This window comes from Mesoplodon bidens, assembly GCF_964165515.1.
Source record: "Mesoplodon bidens genome assembly, chromosome: 16".
NCBI classification, from domain to species: domain Eukaryota; kingdom Metazoa; phylum Chordata; class Mammalia; order Artiodactyla; family Ziphiidae; genus Mesoplodon; species Mesoplodon bidens.
Window position 1 is genome coordinate 22,484,900 of NC_138173.1, and position 6,266 is coordinate 22,491,165.

The window sequence follows — 6,266 nt, forward strand, 5'->3', positions numbered from 1 at the left end:
TCTTCAAATAACTCCTCTAAAATTGCTTTAAAGCCATTTCTGCTATTAGAAGGTGTATACCTCTGACTATAAAATAGTTTTTTTTTAATTCATTTATTTGACATTATTGAGAACCTACTATATGCTACATACTGCATTTGGTGCTTGGTGCTCAGATACAAACAGAGAAGTGGTGTTCACCCTTATAATAATGTAGGTCAAGTGAGGGAAACAGATAGATACTAAAATAATTATCATAAAAATAAATACATGTAATAAAGAGTCTGACTCCATTTTTGATGTTTGATTGCTGGCAGCTGTCAAGACGACCACTTCCTCTTCCCTTTATGTCCCACATCAGGGCAAGCAGATAGGAAAGCTCCAGTATTTCCTCCTTTCTTTGGTGCCAGTGTGTGTGTGTGTGTGTGTGTGTATACACACACATATATATATACATATATATGAACCAGTGAAAAATATATTCATACATACATGTATATGACTCTATAGAGGCATCTATATTATTTATATATATTTATATAGTATATACATGAAAAGTGTCAAAAAGAGAAATTGATTTTATTTTTAGCAACCACTCAATTATTATTCCAGAATATTTACTGAGTACCTTTTATGTGCTAGAGACAGTACTAGATATTTACAATTAAACAATAAACAAGACAGATGTTGCCCCTACCCTTACACCCATTCCCACACATTTTCCCCAGATTTCCACTTGTATAAATTAGAAAACCCAAGTAGTTCTTTTGGAGTGTAGCTACCTTTTCGTGGGTCCCACTCTACCTCACCACTAAAAGCTTGTTGGGACTCGAGTCTAGTTATAGGTCTAGAAGCAAAGATGGACGGTGAGGGTGGGTTCTGAGGAGAATCAGCATTGTCTTGGATGGCAACTGCCTCAGGAAGGCCATTATGTTCCCTCAGGCAATGCAGAATTAATCCCCTCAGACAGAGGTGGAAAGATGCAAACCACTGGGGTAGGGATGCCCCTTGCCATTGAGAATGGGGAGACCTCTCCCACTGGCACAGAAGACTAATCATAATTTAAGGCTCAGCTTCATGAGGGTCTTCCCACAGATTCCCAGCACAACTTGAAGAATCCCATTTTTTCCCAATCAATGCCCTAACTTTAACAGGAGGCGCTCTAGGAGGCTGGGAGCTCAACTTGAATTTCAGCAATTTCAGCCCTGTGGTTGTAGAAGATAAGGGTCTCCTTCAGAGCACTCATGGAAGCTCTTAGGTCATTTCTGTGGCTTGAGTTGTGAAGTCAAATACCTGAACTCATTCTTTTGTTTCACCACTTTGTCCAGTGGCATTAGTAGCAACCAACTAATGTCACTATATTACTCAGTTTTCCAAAATGCTCAGAAGTATCATATATGGAGTTACTTAGCTCCTTGCTTCTTATAAGTGGTTGATTAGGAGTAACCAAAGCAGATATTTTGCATATCTCTAAACAATTCAAGCCAAGGACTCTCAGTGCTCTCTACTACTGGAGACAGAGTCATTAGCATCTAATCAGATTAGAGAGCCAATATATCATACTATTACTCAATGTCTTACTGTTTGTGGGTATATTAGATTCCTCCATGTGTCTTCAAAAGATTCCTATTTATAACAGAGTCAATAAAATTTTGCAAACCTATTTCACAAGGTCATTGGGAAGTATTTCTTCCTTTCTTTCTTTCTTTTGGGCTGTGTTGGGTCTTCGTTGCTGCATGCGGGCTTTCTCTAGTTGCAGTGAGTGGGGGCTACACTTTGTTGCAGTGCACGGGCTTCTCATTGCAGTGGCTTCTCTTTGTTGTGGATCATGGGCTCTAGGTACGTGGGCTTCAGTAGTTTTGACACGTGGGCTTAGTAGTTGTGGCTCACGGGCTCTAGAGCGCAGGCTCAGTAGTTGTGGTGCACAGGCTTAGTTGCTCCTCGGCATGTAGGATCTTCCTAGACCAGGGATCGAACCTGTCTCCCCTACATTGGCAGGCAGATTCTCAACCACTGCGTCACGAGGGAAGCCACAAGAAGTATTTAAATTACAGTAAAACTATAGACAATCAAAGGGCGTGATAAGAAGTTTGATAAAAATGTTAAACTCTGTTTTCTTTTGAATCAACAAAGATTTGTACAATTGTTTGCTGTATTGTTTACCTTGCTGGTGAATTAAGCAGAGAAACAGTAAACAAGAGATCTGTATTCATCTATTTATCAAGACAGTAATGAATTCCCTTATTGTTTCAGGATGTAAAGCATGTTTCCTGTGAAGGATTTATTAACAAACACATGTATGCTTTTACGCTCTATTGACAAGCTTTTAAACGTAAAGTAAGAATTGTCCTCTAAAATTTATATTTTGATTTGACAGAGAAAAATAAGCTATTCCAGGTTAAAATTTAAACTTATTTTCAATGATGTTAAGTTCAGCACACATATCCATCTAAATGACACTGTGCTTGTCCATTAGGATAAGTAGGAATAAAATATAATATCATATGCAAGTAGTCACAATTAAATCATATATATTTTATATAGATGAGCACAGTTTGAAACAGCATAATAAAGGAAAGATAGATAAAAGATGGTAACAATTATTTGTCTACAATAATACTGTGAGTTTTATTTTCCATTAATTTTTCATGTTGAATAGGAAAGTGTTTTAAAATTTTTAAGTTTGTTAATAAAGCAAGTCAATACAAGAAAACAATCTTAATGTAAACCCCAGTATGGCAATATAGATAATACAAATATAAATAAGAATATAAACAAAGTATAATATAAACCTCATAAAAAATTTAACATCATACAACTTTATCATATAGAGTCTGTTTTATACCAAAAAAATTTTAAGATTGGAAATTGAATAAACATGAATTTGAATCCATCAGGACATATAGTTAAACATCCCTTGGGAAGAATAATAAACTTTTCTTAACTTTATTTTCATCATCCATACAGTGATATTAATCACTCCAACCTTAAAAGATTTTTGATTAAAATACATAATATATATCAAACACCTGATTGATAGTAGTCGCCTGACAGGCACAGTTCCTTTTCATTAATGAGGATACAGCATGAATCAAATATTTTAAAGTAGAAAGTCCATTCTTTCTTGTATTCATAGTCATTCATTCTTTTTATCATCCATTAATGTACTTATTTATTTATTCACAGGTGTTTATAGAGTGCCTATTATGTGTCAAGTCCTGTTAAAGACACTGTGGAACCCTACAGTGTAGAAATGCATTCAATATAAAATTTGTTGACATATCCTAACGTGCCCTAAAATCGCACTAGATAACCCTCTAGAACTAGAAAAGAGGAGTAAAAAGAATAAAATTATTCAGATGAATATATGATTTTAATAAATGAGTTTTATATAATGTTTTTAAAAATATTTGTCTCCAAAAGATATCAAAGCTCTTTAAAATATAATAACATAGGGGCTTCCCTGGTGGCGCAGTGGTTGGGAGTCCCCCTGCCAATTCAGGGGACACAGGTTCGTGCCCCGGTCCAGGAGGATCCCACATGCCGCGGAGTGGCTGGGCCTGTGAGCCATGACCGCTAAGCCTGCGCGTCCGGAGCCTGTGTTCCGCAACGGGAGAGGCCTGATAGTGAGAGGCCCGCATATCGCAAAAAATAATAATAATAAATAATAATAATAATAACAACATAGTACAACTAATTTTAGTGGTGTGGAAAATGCATATCAGCTGAAAATATTAGGGAAACTACAGAGGCAACATAACCTCATATATTTTAATATATTTCTGTATAAAATTTAGTATAGATTCAGCCACATATTGTAGAAACCTCAACTCAAACTACCTTAAATTATAAGGAAATTAATTATTTTACATAAGAGGAAATCTAGAAATATGGCAGTCTTCTAATTTGGTTGACATGTTGGATTAACAATGTGATTGGAGAATGTAGTTATTTCCATTTTTTGACTCTGTCATTCAGCCAGTTTTTATCTGTTGACTGTCAGCAGACCTCTGCACTACCTTTGTACTCCACTCTGTGTTGCAGGGGCCTGGAGGCCTCAAACTACATTTCTAAGGTACCTATGTCAATTGGAGACCTTGATGGGAGATTGTAAAATGGGAAGAGAAGGAAATTTATGTGTCTTCTGATGTTGCTTTTTGCTGTAGCAACATCCGTGAGTGTGCTTTGAAGACAACTGACCAGTGCAGAGAATTCCAGGCTTTATTGGCATTTGTGGGGTTTTCAGCAGTGAGGTCAACAGCACAGGCTCTTGTGTTACTGCTCTGTGGCACTAGCACTGCCTTCAGCAAATGGCTGGGAAGTGTAGGGTCGAGGGCTTCAGCCAAAGGGTGAGAGCAGCATTCTGATATGCGTTCCTACTTTCTTCTTCCTTTTGCTCCTCCAGCCTTGCTCTTTCTTTCTTTGCTATTCCAGTCTTTCCAATGACTTGCTAATTAATTTCCTGCATTAAATCCTCCTCTGTTTGAACACCTTGAGTCATTTCCGTTTTCTTGACTGGACTCTGATTCATAGAGCCAACTTCAGTGATGACTTTGTCCTTAGGCTGCAGCAAGATGACGAGAGCAGTTCCAGGCTTCACTCCGGATATGACAATCTTCACAGTTAAAAAAAAAAAAAAAAAAGCTCTTCCTGCAGCTCTCTTAGGATCTTAGGAGTGAGGACATTTTTCCCAGAATATTCATACCAGATGGCCCTTCATGACACACTGGACTGTACTGAGTCTCAAGCTGTGTGAGAGTAAATTATGCTTCATATAACAGACCCAAAATACATAATATGTCTCGAGAGGCAGATTTTTTTTCTCTCTCTCATGTATGCATTCAGATGTGGACAGTTCAAGACTAGTACGGTGGCTCTGATGTTGTACAAGACAGACTCTAGTTCAGCTTCTCACCTTACTCTGCCTAGGATGTGGCTCTAATCATCATAATGAGATGACACTCCAGCCTTCATAACCATATTGTACCAGGATAGAGGAAGTGGAGAGGAAAGAGCATCATCCTCACTTTAAGGACACATCCCAGAACTTGTACAAGTCATTTCTGTTTATGTGCTGTTGGCCAGAACATAGGAAAAGATCTTTATTATGAGTATTTTTGTGCCTGGGTAAAAATAGGAAATTCGACTAAGGTATGAGAAAAGAACAGATATTGTGGGAAAACTGTTAGTCTCAGCCAATCTTCCTCTTTAGCCATTCAAATAGCAATATGCATCCTTCTTTCTACCAAAAAGAACATTTTCACTCTTTTCCTGAGAGAAACAAGCACCAAACCCTATGACAGTGTATTCACCAAGAAATCCAGGATCCCTTCATGACTCAGTCATCTCCACAAAGTGCAAATGTAACTCCACATGGCCAGTAATCTGTAAACTAAAACCATCTGCTGCCAAAACAAATAATACACAGTAAAAGTTCACATTTGGAAAAGTTCCACAGTAATTTTAACTCTGCTGGGCAGTGATAACAAACATGCTCTTCTCTGTAAGTAGAATAAATTCCTTCACTGACTCCTTTCTCTGCAAAGAACTTTTTGTTCATTATCCTCCATAACTCTTTGTTCATTATCCTCCATAGTCCTACTTGATATCAACTTTAAAGAGAAGGGTATCCTAAAGACTTTCATGGACCATTTCCTGCTGGTGCAAGTTTAGGGGCCAGACAGTATGTCAAGTCAGGCTTGGGGGTTCTTTGTGAAACAAGCCCATCAAAAACTCGGTAGATGGGCTTCCCTGGTGGCGCAGTGGTTGAGAGTCCGCCTGCTGATGCAGGGGACACGGGTTCGTACCCCGGTCCAGGAAGATCTCACATGCCGCGGAGCGGCTGGGCCCGTGAGCCATGGCCGCTGAGCCTGCGCGTCCGGAGCCTGTGCTCCGCAACGGGAGAGGCCACAACAGTGAGAGGCCCGTGTACCGCTAAAAAAAAAAAAAAAAAAAAAAAAAAAAAAACTCGGTAGAGTTGAGGTTTGTTTCCTGCCAGCCCCATGTGTGAGTTACCACTGCCAAAGTTTTCATCTAGTTATAACTATTCAGCCTCACAGCTGTGGTTGTGCACTGACAGATCTCTGTGGTGCTCATTCCACCCTATCTCAACTCTCAGGAAGCCCTCTCAGGGTACGGGTTTGGGTGGTCTTTTAGATGAGGTCACCCTTATACTTAACACAGAGCCCACAAGATTATTCTGTGTGCCAGTAGTTTATTTGGGAGGTCTGTTGGCAAGGAGCAGACATGAGGGATTGGAGACTGAACAGGGGAGAAAAGAAAGTGAT